This window comes from Punica granatum, chromosome 2 (assembly GCF_007655135.1).
Source record: "Punica granatum isolate Tunisia-2019 chromosome 2, ASM765513v2, whole genome shotgun sequence".
NCBI classification, from domain to species: Eukaryota; Viridiplantae; Streptophyta; class Magnoliopsida; order Myrtales; family Lythraceae; genus Punica; species Punica granatum.
Window position 1 is genome coordinate 4720626 of NC_045128.1, and position 12322 is coordinate 4732947.

At 41.2% G+C, this 12322-nt stretch overlaps 1 long non-coding RNA gene across 2 annotated transcripts; it reads left to right on the forward strand.

Moving 5' to 3' along the window:
* Positions 1-487: 487 nt before the first annotated feature.
* Positions 488-2077, forward strand: LOC116194849. 2 transcript variants are annotated; one of them, XR_004154538.1, is made up of 4 exons: positions 488-898; positions 987-1055; positions 1157-1327; positions 1405-2077. It is a non-coding gene; the product is annotated as an uncharacterized LOC116194849 (long non-coding RNA). The 2 variants fall into 2 exon arrangements; XR_004154539.1 differs by having other exon boundaries at positions 1423-2077.
* Positions 2078-12322: the final 10245 nt, after the last annotated feature.

The following is a 12322-nucleotide window of genomic DNA, read 5'->3' on the forward strand; positions in this document are numbered from 1 at the left end:
TTGCTGAGAGATTCGGCTTTCTTTTCCTTCAGTTGTAATTTGCCTTCTCGATAGATTATATACACCGTTGATGAACTGATTTTCTAATTATTATGCTTCATAATGTAATCAAATTTTTATTTTTATCTCTTATAATTAAAAAGGATCCGCTGACCCCGCTGCCAGATGACATCCTGACTCAAAACATTCTTTCACATTTGCCAATGAAAGAAGCAGTGAGAACTAGCATCTTGGCACATGGATGGAGGTTTCTCTGGTCATGCATTCCCGGCTTGGATATGGATTTCGACTCTGCTGAAAAGGTTGCGGCATGCACTCGTCATAGCTGAAAAAGAAATATTTCGCAAACGCGGCAAAGCAGCGTCTGATTATGTCAAGTTGGTGGACCACCAAGTTGTCGGCACTTGCAGTAGGAGCTCGACTGCTTTACATCACTTTCGTATTCTCTTTCGCTTTCGCTTGGATAAGAACTTTTCCCACGAGATCGACTCCTGGCTCATCTTCTCCCTAGGGAAGGGAGTGGAGGCGCTTGAGCTTGAATTTCTGTGTAGAAGATAACATAGACGACGATCCCCGCTATGCGTTGCCCTCCATTCAGCCCCATCTATTTCCCAAACTTAGATCACTGAAATCGCTCTGTCTTGGTGATTTACCCACAAGTAATGATTCTCTCGAGCATCTCTTGCTGGCAAGCCAGTTCCTTGAGAGACTGCACCTTCGCAATTTAACCTCTTTAACCGAGGTCAATATCAGCGGCCCCCTGTCAAGGTTGAAATACATAGACATATTCCATTGCAAAACTGTGCGGTCGATCATGATATCGGCCCCGTACGCCTGACCTGTTCTCATTCACATACCCGGGTTGGGTGGAAGCCGTGCACGTCGAGCATGCGCCTCGGTTTGTTGATCTGATCATCAGTCAAACTAAGCGACGGTTGGACCATTTCGATCTTCTTTCTCACCCGCTCTTCTGCTTTATTTGCCAGCTCCAGTCCCTTCACCTTAGCATGCGGTCTTGGTATATGGTTGGCTCCACATTTCAACTATTAACTTCAGTTAGTCTCTCTATAGCTACTCCCCTCCTGTTGCGTCGCGTCCCATTTTGCTCGATCGTATATTAAACTGTTTTCACATAATATGTATTGTTTTTTTGCAGTTATATAATTGGTTGCCTCATCTTCCGAACCTGAGCGGTCTGAAGCACCTCAAGCTGTCATTAGATGGTCTAAGTTTTCTCGATAATCAAACTCGTCGAGCACAGAACCTCCGTGGTATGGTTTCCCTGATAAAGGCAGCCCCCTGCGTGCAACACCTAAGACTGCTGGTGGTGAGTTGTCGGGCTTTCTCTTTCTTAATTGGTTCCACTTTAAATAAACTAGTTGATCGGCCTGTGCTAATGCTCAGGCTATTGTTTAAAAAAAGCTCGATAAAAGCCACAAGGGCTATGCTAAAGGAACCAAGGTTATTGCTGTTGGATGAGGCAACAAGTGTCCTCGATAGCCAGTCAGAGAGGGTCGGGCAGGATGCGCTGGAAGAGCTGATGAAGGGCAAGACAATGCCTGTTGACTGCTGGATTGTTATAGCTATGGGCGACGACAATGTTCAACTTGGCTCAGTGTTCGGAAATTGGGGTATGCGGATCACATTAATTATCGTTTTTGCTGAGAGATTTGGCTTTCTTTTCCTTCATAATTCAGCTCTCGGGAGGACAAAAGCAGCAAGTGGTCATCGCAAGGGCTATACTAAAGGAACCAAGGTTATTGCTGTTAGATGAACCAAGTGTGGTGGCGGCACACAGACTGATCACGTATACAACTGTGACCTGATCGCTATGCGGAATAATGGTAAGGTAGTGGAGGAAGGCAGCCATTCCTTGTTGTTAGCAAAGGGCCAACAGGCGCCTGCTATTCGCTCGTGAACCTCCAGAACACATACACCTCGGGCACGAACTTGAATAATTTCTGAGTTATATATATATATATATATATCTGAAAGAACTCTGGGTTTTGCACACGATAGATTGTTAATGAAATTTCCAGGCAAAAAGTTGGTAATGAAGAAAGAAAATGGATGAAAATGTTATATCGCGTTTCATTTCATCTGATAATAACCGTAAGTGTGACAACAAGATCCACTCTGTTTCCGACTGGTGAAATAAAAATTCTCAAGAAACCAAAAACTAAAGAACAAACCTATTTACACTAACCAACACATGAAAAGATTTGTATACCCAGATGACCGCGGAAGAAGCTGCAATTTTTTAGCTAAATCCCTTCTGCAAATTCATCATCATCTATGAAGATCGAGCCTATACGGCGAGCGAAGAGACTGTAAAAATATAAGGATGTCAGCTTCAGAGAAACCCCTCCATAGTAAAAGACCGTACTAAATAGAGCCTCCATGTATCTGACTGACGACGTCAGTAAATATAGTACCTGCAGTAACATACATAGATGTCACCGGAGAGTTCTGGTAGCATGATCAGTCGATCATTCATGAGTATTATGGGCCCTTTGTCGCAAACAAGCAGAGGGAATTCATATTTCAAAGATGTACCTTCTTTTTTCTGCTGAAAAGCGAACACTAGACTGCTACTACCGCGGCTGATAAAAATCTGTGGAAACGCTGAACTCTTTCGAGCTTGCGAGACGAGTACTTCTCCCTCCATATACCCCTTCGCTTACTTCTCGGACGAAAGAAGAAATCTTCAGTGTTCTCGAAACGTGGGAGATCTGCTTCGAGACAATCAGTGGGAGAACTTTATGGATGTTAGAGAGCAATGCAAACAAGTCTTGATCATTAAAATTGATGGAACCTGCCGTAGCTTTGATGAAATGCAAGCGACCTTGCATTGGAGGCCATTGAAGAGTTGAATGTCGTCCAAGGCTGCACATGTCGCAGAGTTTTCATCCATTCGAGAATACTTCCATTTGTTTCTGCATATCGACCAGCACCTGATCTTAACACTCGATCATCAGATAGAGTATTATATGGTTCAGTTTGTAATGCTGGTTATTAGCTCTGAAGATAGACGTCCCTCGGCTCCTTTCTGCCCAGCACAGCCAGCAGAAAATCGTTGAACAAATAGGCACCGAAATTTGGTTCAATAGAAACAGCAAAAATCTCAGGCTTTTCACTGGCATTGTCCATCAACTGAATAGACAACCCAGCAGGATCCAATGACTGAAGGAAAAGTGGGGAAGAAGAATGAGTTCCAATCATCTGTGTGCTAGAATGACAATGGAGCAGAGACTTTTGATCTCACAAATAATATCCACAAGGGACAGATGGAACTTACGAATTTCATTTGGTAAATGTTCTCGTCATGAAGAAAGACACTCGCATGTTCGTACTAGACGGAGTCGATGAACTTAACGCGCTTACGGTCTTTCTCGTATTCGTACATCTGAAGAAGCTTATTCTCCATGTCATCGGTCGCAATGAGTTGAAGTTGGAGTAAGAGCAGAAATCAGAAACCGGGAGAAACTATTGCTACAAAGGGAAAGGTAAAAGGCGGAGAAAAAACCTGCTTCACCAGCTTGTATATCAATTTATCTAATGTAAAAAGAGTATACGACTGGTTCCCAATTATAGCTCGGCATTGGTCTTCAAACTTTGCGTTGTCAATTGACCCATCAAGAAGGTTGTAGAAGGCGGTCATAAATCTGCACTCTTGAAGAAAGATATAAAAATAATATAGTTGCATTACTGTGCACTTAATTGGTCTTAAAGTGGCATTTGCCATTAATTAGAATTCGAGAGGTTTCGGATTCAATCATACATAGCGAGACTTTTTTTTTATCTCTTTATTATTCTTAAGTGAATCTCCATAACAATCGGAAAAGAAAAATTAAAATATTAAACATATGGGCCACAAGTGCGCATTCTTTATTTTTTTGGCCAATGTGGATTCTTTATTAGATAATTAAACTAAATAAGACATGATAATAATTTATATACATATATTTAAATTAGTACAAGTACATATCCTATCATAACAGAAACAAGCGGGACACTTTTCTAGCTTATGATTAAATTAATTAGAATTCGTAGATTATGAAATATAATTTTTTTGCAACAAAAAAAGGGGAAAAAAGTAAAAAAATTTATATCAATTAACTAGTTATGTGAAAGTAATTTTACGAAGGAATTAAGGATATTAAAAGAAAATTATAAGTGCAGCTTCAATGTTATTATTGTTTTAACTTTACAATAGAATTAATCACCCAAAAAAAGGTTAGAAAAAAAATGAAATTTGCACGAACAATTATAAACTAAGAATTTCATATCACATCTAACACACCGTCATTTTCAATGTTTACATTAACAAAGTTTGCCAACATGAGAGTCGATAGTGCATACTTGGCTCACCAATGTTCATAAGGAGGGCCTCGATGAAAATTTATGGAAAGTTAACTATCGAACTCTCATTTTTATGATTCCATCAATCAAAAAAATGGAAGTGTGTGGGTTGCTAAAATAATTGTTCATCGCTTTTTAAAAGTGATATATTTTCAATTTCATTCACTCATCTTTTTTTTTTTGGTAAATTATTAAGAGGAGGTAAATTATTAACAGGAAGGATCAATCCGATCAAAGACCAAAGATTGGGAATTGTTGTTGAATGTATGATGGGCGGCAGTGCTACGTGTAGGGTTCTCAAGGGCCCGCGACCTCACAAGATTCATGAAGATCGAAGACGGATCACCCTATCTGTTTTATCCGCCTCCATTTTACTCCGCTCACCCCACGTGTCAGCACACGGATGGTCTGCCACTCCAAGTCTACAGCCCCGTGCGTAGCACACGAACTGGGACATATGTCTCCTGTACCAGGTGTACGTGAGCCCAAGTCCTCAAGCATGTCTTCTTAAACTAAAATACTATATTTGGAAACGAATTATAAACACTCGAACTAAAATACTACATAATGTCACATCCAAATTATAATAAAATTTTCACACACACATATATATGTAATATAGAGTTTATTGCACTATATAACTTAATGTTGACAAATATTCTTATATCTATCACAACGTCTTTTATTACCTCAGATATCATAAAGTTGTTATTTTTGTTTTACCAATTATCCCCATTGGAGATAGATGGTAACATCAAACTAGTAACGTTGGGATAACTCAGGTAAAAAAATGACGTTGGGATATATTTAAGAATATATGTCAACGTTAGGATATATGACGCAGTATACTTTATAATATAATAAATTAGGAAAAAAGGAAATATTGGTCTTCAATCTTTGACCCTTTTGCTACTTTGATCCTAAACTTTTTTTTTGCCATTCTTATCCTTAATATTTCCCTTTTTGCTACTTTAGTCCTCCCATCACATTTTCTATTAATGGTGCTGACATGAAATTTAATTTTAATTTTTAATATTTTCTTTAAATGAAAATTATTTTCTATTTATTTAAAAAGTGAGACTCATTCGGGTACAATCGTGTAGGGAAGGACTAAAGAGAGAGGGAGGGGTAGGGGCGTCGGCCGGCAACCCAACCCCATATCTGAGGTCACCGGCATCCTCAACCCTCCCTCCTTTGCTAGTGGCGGCCCTTCCTTCAAAGGCCTTAACTTCTTTTTTTTTCCTTGGAAAATTTAATTTTATTATAAAAAATATAAAAAAAATTACTTGTGACATGTGACTTCCTCTTATTCGCTTTCAAGTCCACATCAGCATATACTAACGAAAAAAGTGATGGGAGGACCAAAGTTGCAAAAAAGGGGAAAGGTTAAGGATGAGAATGGAAACAAAAAAAAAGTTGTAGGACTAGAGTGGCCAAAATGTCAAAGGCTGATGACCAAAATAACCTATTTCCCAATAATTACTGAATTTTATTTTATGAATCGAATTGCAAGTTCATTATTAAATAGATTCGGTTGATTTTCGATATTATTATCAATAGCAGGCCACTTGTTGGATTCACTATCATATAGGAGGCTCATACTCGAGACTGACTCTGAGTTGAATGCACATTACTTGCCATCAACCCTTGACCATGTGAGCTGAGAGAATAATATTTTGAGGAACGAGCACAATATGTTATCTTGTGATTGGCTTGTCGTTATCTGGCATACTTATTATAATAAAAAAATGTTGAACAAACATATTAATAAAGGATAATATCAAATCATATTTTCCATTTATACTTGTTGTATTTTAAGTATTTAATTATTTCACATTTATGTACTTCCTTAGATAGTCATGTACAATGCCTATTTAATCAAATACACTGATCTCACCTCAATAGTGAGGATTTAGCTAATCTGTGCCTATCCTTTATGGTATCAGAGCATCATCGGGTAACTCCCAACTAGGTGTCTTGCTTTCGCTCTCTCTTCTAACTCACCTATCTCTCGGCACAAATGGCTGAAAATTCGTCATCCTCAACCCTTACTACTCTGCCCTCTTCTTCTTCAATCTCAATTATCCTTCCCACATCTTTTCCAACTATTCCTGTCAAACTCAACGGTAGGAACTATCTGTATTGGAAAGGAGTAATGACTCCATTGCTCACTACCTATGGACTGCTTGATTACGTCGAAGGCAAAGTCGTGGCACTAGAAAGAACAACTACTGGAACAGATGGAGCAGTCATATCTAATCCAGTGTACCTCAACTAGCAATCAAGGGATAATTTTGCCCTTACCTGCGTAATGCTAGCGGTCATAGAAGAAGTAGGTGTGACAATCCTCTCTACCAAGACTTCCCATGAAGCTTGGACCTCCTCAGCCACGGCATTCTTGACTCAAACTGCAGCTCAGGAAGATCTTCTTGATCAACAGTGGTGAGACCTAAAGAAAGGGGACCAATCAATGGCTAAATACATCGGCTCAGTAAAAGAACAAGCTTTGAAATATGCTCAGATAGGAAAATCGAAGTCACCTGCTGCAATCAACAGACGCATCTACACGGGTCTTGGTCCCGATTGGGAACCAATCGTTCTCGCCCGGTCGGAGAAAATGCTCACGATGAGCACTGACGAACTCCAGTCCCTCCTCGTCGGCCATGAGGAGAGACGCCTCTATGTAGTGGCTCAGAACTCGCAGATAAACACACCCTCTCCAGCTCCTCTCTCGAGAATCCTTCGCTCGGCTCCGGCTGAAATCCACTATATCAGTGGCCGCGGGAATCAGGGAAGTCACAGAAACGGAGGTGGTGTTGGAGAAAAAATGGTGATGTGAGAGGATACAATGTCCCACATCGGTTGAAAAGAAAATATGTGAAAACTTTATAAAAGACAAAGGTCCAGTAACCCATTGGCTTAAGTTTTTGGGTTGCATATGGGCTCGAGTCCGAATTTAGGCCCATTTTTAGATTTAAAAATTTATCCAACTGGTATCAGAGCCCATGGTTATAATCCTGGGTGTGTAAGGCGGCTTCGTGCCATGAGGTGTGCATAACGCGCATGTATGCACGGGTCCGTCCGTGTGACCGGTAGGCTCGAGTGTAAGCGTAACGTGCGCCTCGAGCAGGCACCCGTTGTGTCCGATGTTGGGACATCGAAGTGAGGGCGGGTGTGATTAAGTCGTGCGGTCTCGTCGATTGATTAAGGTCACGTGTCTCGTGTAAGACGACACGATACCACGTGAGGGCGGGATGTTGGAGAAAAAATGGTGATGTGAGAGGATACAATGTCCCACATCGGTTGAAAAGAAAATATGTGAAAACTTTATAAAAGACAAAGGCCCAGTAACCCATTGGCTTAAGCTTTTGGGTTGCATATGGGCTCGAGTCCGAATTTAGGCCCATTTTTAGATTTAAAAATTTATCCAACTGGTGGCAAGGGCAACAGCAAAGGAGGGAAGGGAAAGAGCAAAGGCGGCTCGCAAGGCTTGGAAAGGAATTTCTCTGGAGAAATATCGAACAGAGAAGGAGGGTTTTACCCTAATCCAGTCTCGGGCAGACAAGGTGAAGGATTCAGGTCGGACGGGCAGAAAATTCAAAGCTTTGGGTCGACTGTTATTCCGGTTCGGGTCAAGTACATGCGGGTCAGATTCACGACCCCGCGCTTTCTCGCTGGGCCTTTCTCCAACAGGCCCAACTTCATTGCTCGTGGCCCAGCCTTGTTTACCAATCCTTCTTTTAGCCCAACTCAGAATTTTGGGTCGAGACCCATGGTGCTCTATCAACTATGTAACAGCCCGGTCGTATTGCACCTCTTTGTCAGTTTTCTAGTGCTCAAGCTCACCTGGCCCACAGTTCCTCTTCGAGACTTCATGACCTCGACCGGTACATGGACTCAGGTGCAACTCACCATGTGACATCCGATTTTTCAACTCTTAACCTTCATGATGATAATCCCACTTCGGACCATGTCTTCATAGGTGATGGTAAAGCACTCCCGATCCTAGCATATGGCTCTTCCACCATTAAATCTTCCCAACGTCCTTTGCACTTGAATCATATTCTTTATGCACTGCACATTTCCAAAAATTTAATTTCCATATCCAAGTTTGCCAAGGATAATAAATGCTTTTTTGAGCTTCACCCTGATTGTTTCCTTGTGAAGGATCTTCATACTCGCCAGGAACTCACGCGTGGACAGGTTAAGGACGGCCTCTACTGTTTCCACCTGAGAAGCAGGCATTCCAATAGTCCTCAGGCTTATCTTTCCACTTCTCGTTCCAGTGTCCTCTGGCATCAACGCCTCGGTCATTCATCTTTTTCCTGTAGTTCGTCATGCATTGAATTTTTCTTCCCTTAATAATGATCATATATGTTTTGCTTGTCAACAAGGAAAAATTATAAATACATATTTTCCACCAACTTTTAATAAAACAACCTCCCCACTTGAGCTTGTTCATATCGATATTTGGGGTCCTGCACCTATTACTTCTCATACTAGTTATCATTACTATATTCATTTTCTTGATGATTATAGTAAATTCTCCTGGTTTTATGTTCTAAAATCTCGATCCGATGTACTCCATGTATTTCGTGCGTTTCGTTTTCAAGTTGAGAATCTTTACGGACATCGAATCAAATACTTTCAGTCAGATGGTGCTAAGGAATTTCTCTCTGCAGATTTTTAAGCTGAACTGCAGAAAAATGAAATTTTCCATAGAATCTCATATCCTCACGTACCCAAACAAAATGGCTCAGCTGAGCGTAAACATCGCCACATTGTTGACATGGGTTTGACCCTTCTCTTTCATTCTTCCACTACTACAAAATTTTGGGATTATGCCTTTGAAACGGCTGTATATCTTATCAACCGGCTACCTACAAAATCTCTTAATTTCAAATCTCCGCATGAGATTCTTCATGGCCACAAACCTAATTACGTCAATTTACGAGTTTTTGGGTGTCTCTATTATCCATACTTGCGTCCTTACACTAGGCATAAACTGGAGCCTCGATCTCAGCCCTGTGTTTTCCATGGATATCCTTATCACTATCAAGGGTATCGGTGTCTTAACCCTGCTACTGGTCGTGTCTTTATATCTACTCAGGTTGTTTTGGATGAGTCTAGTTTTCCATACATGACTGATATGCCTATCTCGGTGGAAATGGAGAGACTCTCTTCAGGTTTTGCATCTGCTCCTGGTACATCTCTTCCTCCTTCATCTAATTCTATTGTCTATATTCCAGTCCCACCAACCTTATCCGAACCTCTTGCATCCCATAATTCTACTCATACAGCTCCTCCTCCTGAGATCCATGAACAGTCTACAGGTTCTGCAGTCCTGTCTAAGAGTGCTTCGGGTACCAATGTTATGCCTGCTGCACATAATACTCACAAGATGGTGATGCGATTCAAGGATGGAACTTTACGTCCTCCTCGCTTTACTGTTTCTCGTAATCCTGCAACTTTCACTATGTCTGCTGATCTGCAGGAACCACAGACATTTGCTCAGGCTTCTAGACATCATCATTGGAGAGCAGCAATGCACGAGGAATATATGGCCTTGCTTCACAATCATGCATGGGATCTTGTTCAACCGACACCAACTCAGAATGTAGTTGGATGCAAGTGGGTCTACCGCATCAAGCAGAAGGCCGATGATGGCATTGATAGGTATAAAGCTCGTCTAGTAGCAAAGGGTTTCAATCAGCGAGAAGGGATTGATTATTCAGAGACTTTCAGTCCAGTCATTAAGCCAGTCACTATTCGAATAGTTCTTTCTATTGTTGTTTCCTCTAAGTGGCCAATTAGACAGTTGGATGTGAAGAATGCATTCTTTCATGGACATCTCACCGAAGAAGTCTATATGACATAACCTCTGGGTTTTATTGATCCCTCTCGTCTTGATTATGTCTGCAGACTTCGCCGTTCTCTATACGGGCTTAAGCAAGCTCCTAGGGCTTGGTTTCAGCGACTCAGTTCCTATCTTCAGCATATTGGCTTCTCCGATTCCAAAGCCGACTCCTCTTTGTTTATACTCCTGGTAAAACAATATGTTGTTTATCTTCTGGTCTATGTTGATGATGTCATTCTAACAGGGACTCCAGGAGCACCCTTTAAGTCCATAATCACCGCCCTACAGAAAGAGTTTGCTATGAAAGACCTTGGCCCACTTCATTTCTTTCTTGGCATGGAAGCTCGCAGGAATTCAGCTGGACTCTATCTCACTCAATCCAAGTATATCCATGATATTCTTGCTCGCACTTCTATGCTAGAGTGCAAGCCCATTAGCTCACCGGTCAATACAGGGCCTCGGCTATCTCTTCATGATGGATCCTCTTTCGAAGATCCCTTACTCTACAGAAGTGTTGTGGGTAGTTTGCAGTATCTTTCTTTGACTAGACTTGACATTTCTTATTCAGTTAATCAGATTTGTCAGTTTATGCATTGTCCCACTACAACTCATTGGCAGGTTGTGAAGAGAATCTTAAGGTATCTAAAGGGAACCATCACTTATGGACTTCATATTCATCCCAGTTCTATATCATCTGTTCATGGTTTTTCTGATGCTGATTGGGTTGGGAATCCTGATGATCGTCGCTCCGTTAGTGATTTTGTGATTTTTCTTGGCTTCAATCCAGTATCTTGGAGCTCCAAGAAACAGCGGACTGTCACTCGGTCCAGTACTAAGTCCGAGTATAAAAGTCTCGCAAATGCTACTGCTGAGATCTTATGGCTACAGTCTCTTCTTCAAGAACTGAGAATCTCGCAACATCACCCTCCCACTCTGTGGTGTGACAACATTTCGGCGATTTATCTTATAGCGAATCCTATCTTTCATGCGAGAACTAAGCATATTGAGATTGATTATCACTTTGTGCGAGAGAGATTTCTCCGCATGCAACTTCTCATTAGGTTTATCAACTCCACTGATCAGCTAGCTGATGGACTTACCAAGGGCTTATCTTCATCCCATTTTACTGATATTCGATCCAAGCTTCATGTGGAGATTCCCCCGTTCGGCTTGCAGGGGAGTAATAAAGGATAATATCAAATCGTATTTTTCCATTTGTACTTGTTGTATTTTAGGCATGTAATTATTTTCACATTTATGTACTTCCTTAGATAGTCATGTACAATGCCTATTTAATCAAATACACTGATCTCACCTCATTAGTGAGGATTCAACTAATCTGTGTCTATCCTTTACATATATCGCCAAATATGATGTTCGAATGATTCCAACTTTACTGTTATGTGATTTGGTAATTCCAATATCTCGAGTTTAAATCCTCACCATGCATTTGTGTCAAAACATTTGTTAGAAGCGTGCTCTTCGCTTGGATTAGGGAGACACCGGTTGGCTTCTGTGAACTATAATAAGCCTTTGGTGGTGTTATGTTGATGGGGCCAGTACTGCACTGGTTGTTCGGTTCGTGATATGGTCGCGATTGAACACGAAAGTACAAACATTGTGTAGAGGGGGCGATAATATCGCAATAATTGCTTCTCACCTTATCTATACATAAAAAAAGTGCGAACAAACACATGTACAAGTGAGTAAATTTGAGCAGTCTAGGCAATAACTATTTGGTAGCTCGCAATTCGGCTGAGTTGGAGGAATTGGCTGATTCAAGCACAAGCACTTCCGCTAGAGATATAAGCTCAGTCGTAGTCCTCTTGATCTCGATCTTTTTAGCTCATGATCCCGATCTCTTTTGTGCATTGAATATGTGGCAGGGGCCTTCTTACTCTGCTTATGTTTTTTGTGATTTTATCGGACTTCTACCGTATTTAAAAAAAAAATCGCATCTCATGTTGGGAACTCTAGGCTTAGGGAGTACACTCCCGGCGCATGTTGTGGTCACCTACATGGGCAGTCCGGTCCGACAGTCCGGCCGGTGGCACTGGCCGGCCTCTCTGGCGTTAAACGACGTAGTCTGCAAGGCGTCGTCTC